This window comes from Gossypium arboreum, chromosome 9, assembly GCF_025698485.1.
Source record: "Gossypium arboreum isolate Shixiya-1 chromosome 9, ASM2569848v2, whole genome shotgun sequence".
Taxonomy (NCBI): Eukaryota; Viridiplantae; Streptophyta; class Magnoliopsida; order Malvales; family Malvaceae; genus Gossypium; species Gossypium arboreum.
Genome location: NC_069078.1, coordinates 35276669 through 35289497, shown reverse-complemented (window position 1 = coordinate 35289497; position 12829 = coordinate 35276669). Strand labels below are relative to the sequence as shown.

The window sequence follows — 12829 nt, the reverse complement described above, 5'->3', positions numbered from 1 at the left end:
ATTCTTGTGACTCAGTTTTGTGGTCCCGAAACCACTCTCCGACTAAGGTCACATTAGGGGTGTCACACAAGCTCTTCCCGGATCCAATCCTAGACATGCACACCACCATTGCCACACTCTAACATCTCGTATAATTTTGAGAAAATCGTTTGATTATGTCCGTCTTAAGAAAATGTTTAAGTTGAAAACGTTTGTTTAAAATATTTATTTCCTTGGAAAAACATTTACTTTATGGAAACTTTTGCGTCATCATGATCTTTTAAAAATCAAGTAGTTTTTATAAAACGAACCTCTCGCTAACCGGTTTAATAATCCCCAAAATAAAAATAATTAAAAAGAGCGGCCTTATTACAACTTTAAACATAATAAAATAAAATAATCCAAATTAAATGCTAAACTTATTTAAAATTGGCAATCCATCTTCATGGCCACTCTGAATCCCTTGACCCAAGTCCACCAACTAGGGCTCACCGCAAGGAGGGAAGAGGAAGGGGTGAGTTTGGAAAACTCGGTGTATCTGAAACCCATCCAAAGCCCAATTCAGCTCGAGCCCATTGGGCCTAAGCCCTATTCAGATAACGATAGACTGAGAGGTCAAGCCCTTTTCGAATCTGAGAGCAAGGCCTTAGCCCTTTTACATAACAGTGTGGCCCATAGGCCCGATCAAAGAATATGAGTATCAATGAAATAATGAATGCAAGCCCATCCGGGAGACTACTCAACCCACCAACCGCTACATCGCCTGCACCAGCCCTACACACCATGTGGGGAATATCTCAACCCACCCAAACCCTACACACCACAGTTAAAAGAACGCTCTCAATTTTAGTCATTGAGGCAAAGCCTCCAAGACGTGGATGAACCACTTTCGTACTTCCTCCATTAATACCCCAACCCCATGCAATGAGATATTAATAAAAGCATATCATGTAAAATACAACATTGATCAATCATGCGTTCACCAATTTAAAACCCTAGGGGTATATCGGTAATTTTGCTCTTTAGGGGTAATTTGGTAATTTTGCTCTTTAGGGGTAATTTAAGTGATCTACGCTCATTGCACAAGCTAATTCAGTAATTTTATCGGTTTTATGCAATTTGATTCCACCATCTACCTAATGTGCTAATTTGCCCATCTCTTACCCATATTGGTCCGTAAGCCCATTGGGCCCATTTTGGCCCATCAAGCCCCTTTTTCGAAATACGCTAAAGCATCACGCTGAACGTGCTTACCACCTTGCGGTGCGGATCTAACAATTCCTCTATGACTTGAGAGCATTCACATACTTACATGACCATGAAATGCCGGATTTCGGCATTTGGCTTTTGCCAATTGAACTAAGAAAGGGTGTTCGGTACACACCGATTCATGACGATCGCTTACGAGATCCCTTTCGATGTCCTACAATTTATTAGCACAGTTCTTATTTACAAACCATAATCACTAAACCCCAAAACTTACTTATCCATGATCAAACCATATCCCTAAAACCTTTGAAACCTTACCTTTTGCCAAAATCGATAGTTAGCTCGAATCCGATTGCTCCAATGAACCACGCCTTAGATTCAACGCTTAAGAAGACTCTAGTCACCGAAAGAAAACATCAGTTAAAGACTCTTAGAGCCATATGCCCAAATCGATGACCTCCCTAATTTTAGGGACTTGACTTTTCTTAACTTTGCAAAATAAGAACAGATCCGAGATGATACGTACTTACCCTTACTCCCACTTGATTTCCACGCAATCTAGTGTAGATTTATCTATCAAATGACGGTAGAACTTCGATTCCCCAAAGTCTTGAAGTTTCGCTATAAGCCCCCAAATCTATGGTTTTTCGGCTTTTGTGTGATGAAGAAGATGATAATGTGGGCTACAACCTTCAAGTAGAATTGCGGTCGAGATCTAGGATTAAGAAAAGATAATTGTAAATTAATAAAACAAAAGAATATAGGAGAACCCGGCTTTGAAGAAATCGGCACAAGCAATGATCACAGGATTTGGCTTTTATGGATTCGCAAAAGTATTGATGAATAGCAGGTATGATGAATAGTTTTGAAGAAGAAGAAAGAAAAATAGAAGAAGAGGAATAGGGAGGTGGTAGTTTGGCTAGAGAGGAAAAAGAGAGGAAAAACAACCCTAAGGTGTTAAAGCGAAGAAAAACAAGACCACTCAATACCCTAAGTGCCGAAATACTAACAACATAGCCCCTGCCGATTTTTCCCTCTTCAATTCCCATAATTGGCCAACTCCTAGCCTCATCCAAATCCCTTAAATCTCTCCCTTATCCCTCCTTAATCCAAGCATTTAAACTGATCCAACTCTCCTTTAGCGAATCCACCGAACTCCAACACTTACCCTCCCGCACTAAAAAAATAAATGCATCTATTTGCCAACACAGGAATCGATCCCTTGCCTTCCCAAAGCTCCACACGCCACTTTTCTAGGAGCCTAGTGGCGTCACCCTTGCCACTTAACCAAGGCTCTTTTGTGATGCAATTTACCCATCACTCCACTTAAGGCCACTTAGCGAACCCCTAACTCCTAAGTCTAAAATTCCAAAAATTCAACTGGTTTTGGCCAACTCATGGGCCTTCTATAAGCCCATTTACCTACTCAAAATACTAATTCCACATCCAAATACAAAATTTTAAAAATCTTTACAAAATATTGAAAATCGCGAATAAACCCGAAAATCAGGATGTTACACCCGCAAACCCATTGGGCCCAGTTTTAGCCTATCGAGGCCTGATTACTGAAGTGCATGAAATTCCACACACAACTAACTTACCACTTTGCGATTTCAGATCTAATGATTTCTAAACATCTTGTGAGCACTCGCACACTTACAAGCCCACGGAATGCCAGATTTTTGGCATTTCGGCTTTTGCCGATTTGAACTATGAGAGGGTGTTCAATACACACCTGATTTGCGATATTCCTTGACGAGATCTCCTACGCGATTTCTCCTATAATCAACCGCTTATAGATTAGATCATGCTAATATTTAAACCAAATCGAAAACTATCTATTATCATCGCTTACATATTCGGCCAGCATCCATAATGGCCCTAGGGTTCACACCTTTGCCGAAATTGATGACTAGATCTAGATTTAGTCACTCCGATGATCCAAGATTTTCACACACTCCTCGATCGGCAGCCTTTAATCCTCACTAGCACCAACAAACCAAATAACATCAAAAAAAACCCTTTCAGCCTTAGTCGATAGCCACCCTATGTATATAGGGGGTTTCAACTTTTCTTAAACCACAAGATACGAATGGAAAGAAGGTTCGAATACTTACCAAGAGATCTACTCATTGAAGAACGTTCCAAATACCTTTCTACCCCAGATCCATTGTGAATCCAACTTAAACGTGCGTAGAAAATAGATCTAAATATTAATTTCTGAATCACTAAAATATGAAGCTTTTCAGCTTTCGGATCTATCCTAGAATATGGCTATTGCGATCTAAAAGAAAAATAGGTGACGATAAGTTCACCATCGAAGAGACAATCAGTAGAGGAAGAGATGTAAGATTAGAGGTTCGGTCTTTTAAAAGATTAAAAGGAAAAGAGATATGGTTTCAACCAAAGGAGTACTCGGCAACCAATATTTGAGAAGAAAAAGTTGTTTTAAATAGAATTTGGCTTCGAGGAAAGAAAATACAAAAGGAGAGAATTGGCTACCACACTAAAAAAAATGCCAAACCTCCAAGAAGGATATAACTCATGAAGGCCCCCCCAAAATAAAAGCAATTGGCACCTCATGCTTATGCCCGAATGGGTGCTTAAATAGGCACAAAAGTCCTTTTCCAATTTTAATTCCTTCCTTAGCTCCTTAATTCATAGCCAAATTCAAACTCTCCACTGCTTAGTAGTAGTCCACCGCTCAGCCGACTCCTCCTATTGCTGGTAGAGTTTCAATCCTGTACGGCCCTTCCCACGTGCGTATAACAAAAAGAAGCACTCTTTTGCGCGTAACGCTGCTCGAACCTGAGACCTCCAGGTTGCCTAGCACGCTACTGGCCACTGGGACGCGCGTTTGCTTTCAACAATATACCGTCACATTTTATCTTAAAGGTTACCTGCTGAAGTCCCGTTCATTTTAAAAATATAAAATTAAAACATACCTGCGCCTGGACTAGAACCCGTGCCCTTGTGGAACTCCTAGCACCCTACTGCCACTGCGCCACAAGCGTCCTTGTAGCATAACTCAGTCGCAACTATTCTTAAACCTTACTTTAGTGCGACCTTGCTTCTAAAATAAAAACAAGCCTTTGCGTGCGCCAACCCTCAAACCGAGGCACTATACCACACTCCCAGTGCCTTTGCAACTGGACCGAGCTTCCTTTTGTGTTACCTTTAACCCCAACTATATATAAGGCTTCCCTGCGTCGTTCCCTGATATAAAGAAAAATAAAACAATTTTGCACATCCTGGGAGTCGAACCCCAGCTCTCCTTCCCACTACCTAGCATGCTAAGCATTGGGCTAGGTACGCTTCTTCATGCCGAGTCTTGCCCAATTTATTTTATAGGCCTTATACCCAGATTCCCTCTATGAGGCAAAAATTAAAACAATTTTTTTCCTAGAGTTTAAACACCAAAATAACAATACTTTTATAAATATATATATATATTTTCCTATCTAATAATAATAATTTTATAAATATATCTAATAATAAAAATTTCAAATATCAATAATACTGAAGAGATAATAATAATAATTTTCATAAAAATTTTCAAACATACATACAATAATATTTTTCTAATAATAATAATTTTATCTCATAATACTAATTAAAATTTCATAAAAATTAAAATATCCGTAATAATAAATACAAGTAAAAATTTTCTAGTAGTAATTTAATTCAAAATTTTTTCTTAAACAATAATATTTAAAACTTCTTAATTATTAGGGTTTTCTTCTATCCGAATCCAGACTCAAAACCCAACTCTTCTAGGCCCCAAATTCAAGGTGTTACGGTTTTTGTTTTAATTAACTATCTAAACTAAGAACACACAGAGAATGGAATTGGGGAATTTCTTTTGGAAAAATCAATTGAATGAAGACAATACCTAAGGAAAAATCCACCTAGACTGTAATTGTTATTCTGGCTCCGAATCGGATGATTTGTTCATTTAACTTGTTCCGTAGAGATCCCTAAGTTATGTTATTATCCCTATTCAAGACTAATAACGTCTAATCCCTAGATTGAATAACCGAGACTTTTCTCTAATTAACACTCTAGGTTTGCATTAACTCGATCTATGGATCCCCTTATTAGGTTTCACCCTAATCCGGCAAAATCTTGTCACCCTATGTCTAGGCGCGCAATCAACTCTGCTTAATTATGACAAATGTACTCTTAGATAGGGTCTATTCCTCCTTTGAATAAGAGCTTATCTTGAATCAGTATATTGGGATATCAAAACAAGAATTAAGAACACATAATTAAGAAAAGTTAAATATTTATCATACAATTCAGAAAATAATAACAAGATTCATCTTAGGTTTCATTCCCCTTAGGTATTTAGGGGATTTAGTTCATAACTAAATAAGAAAACATCTCAGAATAATAAAGAATACAAAACATAAAGAGTACCCAAAACACTTGAAGGGGAATTGAGGAGAAATCTTGAGTCTTGATGATGAATCCGGCTTCTGAGATGAATCAATCGGCTTCCTTGGAGTAATTCCTTACTCCCTCTTCTATGTGTCCATTTTCTCCTCTTTTAGGGTGTATTTATACGCTTTGGAATGCCTATGAGCCCTCAAAATTAGCCTTTTTTGAATTGGACTCAACTTGGGCTCGGCAAGGACACGCCCGTGTGCGATTACTTCAGGCCGTGCTTGAGCCTGTTAGAATGGCACGGGCTTGTGGGATGCCCGTGTGAGGAAGTCTAGGCTATGTTGAGTTCGTACTTTGGCCCATTTTCTCTGTTTTTGGCCCGTTTCTCGTTCTTTTCGCTCTCCTATGCTCTCCTAAGTATAAAACATGAAATGAAAGCATTAGGAGCATTGAATTCACCAATTCTAATGGAAAATCATCCATAAAATGCTTTAAACATGGGGTAAAAATATGTATAAATTGTGGTTCATCAAATACCCCCACACTTAAGCATTTACTTGTCCTCAAGCAAAGTTCTCAACTCATAATCAAAATAAATTCTTCTCAACTTATAATTTCTATCGGTAATATCTCAAATTAATCCATAAGTAATCATACATTGAGAATTTCAACTAAAAGAACATAAAAGTTTCAAACATTCTAAGTTGAGTATTTATTCATGCAAACATAGGTGTCTCTCCTCATCTGAGTAATTGCCTTTGATTCAGGATATCACAGAGTTTCACATCCTCACTGAAGATTCACTCAAATCACTCAAGGTGTTTAAGGACAATAAATGAAGCACTCAATAGTCAATAATGAAAAGTCATTACCATAGGCTTGCATGAAAATCAAATCTCCACCACTATAATTTAAGATGATACATCAATCAAAAGGTCTTTAGAGGGTTGTAGTGAGGCTTGGTTAGGGTGGTGTGGTCACAAGCTGAAAGAAAGGGTTAGAATCGGGATTGAATTGAAAAATTCCCTAACTAGAAAAAGAGTTAATCTTCAGTTGCGTACAACAGAGCTTCTTCTCAGAATATGAAATTACAGATATGTATACATAGTGTTTTTCTTTTTTTTAGGAACAAGTTAAATATTTATAGAATAACTTATTACAAACAAGACATAGCTAAGCAATTTCTTCAACTCAAATCTCGACAAAAATAGGAATCAAATTAATTTAGGGGATTTCAACAATAATGGGTTAAGGGTTAATATTGAGGTTAATACAAGGGATGGCTTGTTAGGCTTAAGGGGGTTTACTAGGGGTTAATCGTGAAGGTAGGCTTTTCATGGCATAAGTGGGTTAATCCTAAGTGCCTTAATCATTTTGATATATCAAATCAAATGGTGTGGTCTCGACATGCATAATCAAGCAAGTTCTAGAATAACAGTTCAATACTGACGCATTCAAAGCAATAATAAAAGTGAGCATGAAAGGATTTGCTCAAAAGGCTCAAAAATCTCACCAAAATTATGGCTTTTTGATGATTAGACTCGTGAATTCCAATTTAAAGTAATACCTAGACTTGGGGAAACAACTTATAATTTTAAATTCTTAAAAATCAACTTATCATATTTGATTCTCTAATGCCTTAAAGTTTAAACAATCAATGCATAAATCCCTATGTTTTAATTCAAGATATATCAATCAAAATCATAAATCAATTAAAATTTATCCTAAATATGATATGAGAGCTTTTCAAGAGAACAAGGTAATCATTCAGTGATTTTTCTGATAATGACATGAATGCCCCCCACACTTAAGATGTACATTGCCCTCAATGTACAAAGATAGGTATTATAGAATATAAAAATAAGATAGGGAGAGAACTAAAACTTCCTATATGATAAATTCCTCAAACTAGAGTTTTGGAGAGTAATTGGTTCGAGAGTGGAGGAGGATACTGCGGCGGTCGTAGAGGTTCATTAGTCCATAAGTCCGGCGCCAAAAGACTATTATATCTAGTGGTAGCTATGGTCGTGTTCGATCAGGACATGGTAGTTGTGGAGAACCTTTCTCGGTGGAGTTTTAGTTCCTATGTGACGATGAGCTTAAGAGCTCTATATAACTGTGATAAAAATCAGGAACTTTTTAGGGGATATTAGGAAGAATAATTACTCAAAAAGAAATAACTGAAATTAATAATTTAAATAAAATTTCTAAAATCTAATAAAAATAAAAAGTAGTTTCAATAAAAATTAAAAACATAAAATAATAAATAAATATTTTTAAACATCTTCATCGCTGGATGGTTCACGAGGTGGGACTGCCGATGAGATGTGGAGGTGCTGACAAATCTGCTGTAGAGTAGCATCAATGTTGTCAAATCATTGAAAACATTGCTGCTCGAATCAGTTGAGGCGCTCAGAGATGTCAGTATATAAAGCCGCTGGAAGAACTGGACGAGTGGGTGATGGTGGCTGAGTTGGTGGGTCCTCGTGCTGTGGGGGGACATCATTAGAAATGTCCTCGTAGGCCTCCTCCTTGGTAGATTGGGCGAGACGATCTGGGGAGGGTAGGTTCCTCGGTGCCTCTCGATCATCCTCATGCTAAGCATGCTCGAGATGCCTTGTGGAGACATCTGGCCGATGAGGGTGAGGGATGATTCTTGGGCCACGGTGTTAAAAAGCCCGAAGTTTCGAGCCAGTTGAGTCACGTAGGGCCCAATGGAGATGACCCCCTTCTGATGCTCCTCCGTTTGGTGCTGATCGTAAGGGCGATGAAATAGGCAAGGTCGATGACATGCCCTTGCGACATACACCATAAGAAGTAGGCGTCGTGAGTGTTGACGACGCCCGTGTTCTCTCACCTCCCTGTAATTGTGTGAACCAAAAAGGCGTGTAGGTACCTCAAGGATGGTGGGAGAACTGATGCCTTAGAGTGGCTAGGATTGTAGGAGGCTGCGCCAGTGGCCAAAGTGTGCCAGCACTTCGAGTGGAGAAAAATGTATGTCGCAAGTGAGAGCAAGTAGTTCAGTTTCCTCTTTGAACTTCTCGTATATAAGCCTAGTGCAGCACCGAACTCTGGGATGCTTAGCCAGCGAACTAACCCACCTAGGCGAAACTGGACCGTGCAGGGATCATCGTAATTTTTCATTACGGTCTGAAGATGGAACGTTGAGCATAGTTCCATCGTGAGCTCGAGATACGTCGCTCAATAATCCCAAAGAACAGCTCCCAAGGGTCTGTGGTTAGGAGGGCCCAAATCGCATCAGCCATCTGAACTTGTTTTACTGTAGCCCAGTCGATGCAGTGGCCCACAATTAAGGGTCGGGCCCGAAGTATTTGGAAAAGCTCTTCTTGGGGCCCTCAGGGGAACTGCAGGAAAGGGTGACGAATTTTTGTGGTTGGACCCGCGGAAGATGACGCTCCCTTCCTCTTCTTCGCGGTAGGTACGGTGGCCTTTTTACCACATGAAGAAGACATGGTACCTGCGTTTAGAATCATCAAGTCATCTTGATGAGTGGTCAAAGTAAAGGGAATACAATTTTCAAATAGAAAGCAAAATTTCAGCCACAACCAAACATAACTAATATAATAATTTCGTGACCTTATCATTGTATGAAAATAGGCGTAGTAATGGCATGTGTCGGACAAAAGAGTGAGGCTTTCTTAACAACATGATTGAAAAATACAACTTGAATGATAGACATTGGCATGGAAATATCATGAGAATGAGCATGGTAAAGTCATGGGTATGAGGTTTCCCTAATAACTTGATTTAACATGCAATGTATAATAAAAAACCTAAGAATGCAAACTAAATGATAAAATAATAAGCAAAATGAAAAATAGTTTGAAAGTAATGAAGATTATGCTAATAATAAGCATTAGTAATAAGTAAAATAGAAGTGAAAGGAGTAAACAAACGCTAAGGGAGAGAGATTGAGCGTTAAAAATGAAGTTGGAGGCAGTGCACAGGCGTGGCAGGGAGGCCGTGTGGAGTTGCAGCGGCTGGGGTTAGGGTTTTTGAATGGGGAAGAAAGTGAATAGTATAGGATATTTATAGATTTTGGGGCACACGACCATGGCACACGCCTGTGTTCCCCAATTTTAGCCCATGTGATATGCGAATTTCAAATCTGGGCGCATCTGACATTTAGTACATGCCCGTGTTCCTCAAGCGTGTGGGTTCACATGGCCGTGTCGCACGACCGTGTCTAGCTTCGTTCGCTTCTCCCACACTCGTGTGTGCAAGCCCACGGCCGTGTTAATTTAATAGGTTCGACCACGGATGTTCCACACGGGCGTGTCAAATGCCCGTGCTGTTTTAATAGTTTTGCCCACGGTTCTTCTACACAGGCGTGTTGCACGCCTATGTTATTTTGGCAGGCTCGACACAACCATATCGGACGGCCGTGGCATTTAATTGTAGCCCGTGTTGGGGAAATCTTTTGCCCTGTTTTCACACAGCCTTAAGCACGCCCGTGTGCTTGGCTGTGTCTCTGTGGAAACACCTGTATTCAAGATTTCTATTAGTAAGTTAGGAGTTAAATACCAAAATTTAAAGAAATTAATATTGTTAGTGCTCGGGTTGCCTCCCGAGAAGCGCTTATTTATAGTCTAAGCTCGATTTACCTCTCCAGTGAATGGTTATGGTGGTTTGAGGAGTTTATACTCCTCATTCTTGCTATCAATCTCATCAAAATAAGGTTTTAATTGGGTGTTGTTTACCTTAAAAGTGCCGAACTTAGGATGACTCACCTCCACCGTACCGAATGGAAAAATACTGAGTACCGTAAGAGGGAGGGATTTCATCATTCGGTGTGGTAGTGACAATGTGGGGATCTACGGCATCTCATAAGACCTTATCACCAACCTTAAGTTAATTTGGAGAGGTATTGGCCTCGTTTTGACGTAGTTTTAGTTTGTCGGGTGTTTTTGGTTTGTGTGTCCGCCATTCATCGAGTTCCTCGAAATGTAATCTTCGATCTTCATGAATAGGTCCTCTACTAGTGCTTGAGAACGACTCGTGTGCTTCATTCAGACTCATTTTCTGCAAAGTAGGTTGCACCATATTGTTAGTTTTAGTATAATGGTTTAAATGATCACTTTCAATTCTTGATGTGCTACCAGAATTACGAGCTTGAAGGGTGATTGTTTCATCTCCCACCCGGAGTGTGAGTTCACCTATGCCAACATCAATGATGTTTTAGCAGTTGCTAAAAAGGGCCTTCCTAGAATTAAGGGAGTGTTGCTATCCTCTTCTATGTTTAGAACGATAAAGTCAACGGGAAATATAAATTTATCGATTTTAACTAGCACATCTTCAATAATACCTCTAGGGAATCTTATAGTTTTATCTGCTAATTGGATGCTCATCCTAGTCTGTTTGGGTTTCTCAAGACCTAGTTGCTTAAACATTTTGTAAGGCATGACGTTGATACTAGCCCCTAGATCAGCTAATGCATGACTAACATCTAAACTACCAATTAAGTAAGGAATAGTAAAGCTCCCTGGGTCTTTTAGTTTGTTGGGTAGTTTATTTTGGAGAATGCCCGAGCAAACTGCGTTCAGCTCCACATGCGACGCCTCGTCCAACTTCCACGTATTTTTTAAAAGTTCCTTTAAAAATTTCAATGCCTTTGGCGTCTGCGATAGAGCTTCAATAAACGGTAAGTTAATATGTAATTTTTTTAAGAGTTTAAGGAATTTACCAAATTGTTCATCTTAGCGGTCTTTCCTTGTCGCGTTGGGGTATGGCACACGAGGTTTATATTCAACAGTCACTAGTTGGTTTGTATTTTGATCTACCTTACCTTGACCTTTGCTTACCACAGTTTCTTGCCTCGGTTCTGGTTCAGGCTCAATGACTCCTTCATCATCTTGAATATTAATTGCGTTGAGTTGTTCCCTCAGGTTAGGTTTGGTATTACTTGGCAAACTACCTTGTGGTCATTCAGAGAATAGTTTGGAAAGCTGGCCTATTTGAGTTTCGAGCCCTTGGATCGATGCTTGTTGATTTTTAACTGTTGTCTCGGTGTTCTGCAAATGGGTTTCTGACACTAATATAAACTTTGAGAGCATCTCTTCATGGTTTGGCATCTTTTCTTGTTAGTAGGGTGGTTGTTGGTAGCCTGGAGGATGTTGTGGTCTTTGATTTCCTTGACCGCCCCACGAGAAATTGGGGTGGTTCCTCCAACCTGCATTATAAGTGTTACTATATGGATTGTTTTGAGGTCGAGGATTATTACCCATGTAGTTTAATTGCTCGTTATCCATGTTGTGGCCATAAGGTTGGTATTCTGAATGGTTTGTTCCACCTCTACTTGTTTCGCACTACATTATTGGGTGAACCTGTGAAGAATTAAGAAAACCATCAATCTTTTTATTTAAGAGTTCTACCTGATTAGAGAGCATGGTGACTGAATCAACGTTATAAACGCCGGCTATTTTCGTTGGCTTTGTCCTCATGACTTGCCACTGATAGTTATTCAGTGACATCTCCTCTATAAACTCATAGGCATCTTCTGGTGGTTTATTGTTGATGGTTCCGCCCGCAACTGCGTCAACCATTTGCCGAGTCGAAGGATTCAAACCATTGTGAAATGTTTGTACTTGGAGCCAAAGTGGTAAGGTGGGGGCATCTTCTCAAAAGGTCTTTGTATCTCTCCCATGCATCGTAGAGTGTTTCTAAATCCATCTGCACAAAAGAAGAGATATCATTACGTAATTTAGCCGTTTTAGAAGGTGGAAAACATTTTAGTAAAAAATTTTCGGTCATTTGTTCCCAAGTATTAATTGACCCTCGTGGTAACGAGTTCAACCACTGTTTAGCTTTGTTCCTTAATGAAAATGGAAACAATCGAAGACGCATGGCATCATCAGAAACATCATTAATTTTAAATGTATCGCATAGTTCTAAGAAGTTGGCTAAATGAGCGTTGGGACCCTCATCCTGCAAACCATCAAACTGAACAAATTGTTGTATCATTTGAATAGTGTTAGGTTTTAATTCAAAAGTATTTGCAGCTACAATAGGTCTAACTATGCTTGATTCAGTTCCTGTTAAAGAAGGTTTAGCATAATCATACATAGTGTGTGGAGCAGCATTTTGATTAACATCAATTGCAGGAGGTAGCTGATTGCCTTGGTTTTCAACCATCTCTTTGGTTGGGGGTTGAGTATCGTCTTCTTACTCGTTCTCCGTGTATCTTAAGCTTCTCCATTCCTCTCTTTGGTTTCTACGAACTATACGATCGATTTCT

General features: G+C 39.3%; 1 non-coding gene across 1 annotated transcript; it reads left to right on the top strand.

Moving 5' to 3' along the window:
* The first annotated feature begins 12188 nt into the window (after positions 1–12188).
* On the top strand, positions 12189–12297 carry LOC128281201 (small nucleolar RNA R71). Its single transcript, XR_008271414.1, has one exon. It is a non-coding gene; the product is annotated as a small nucleolar RNA R71 (small nucleolar RNA).
* Positions 12298–12829: the final 532 nt, after the last annotated feature.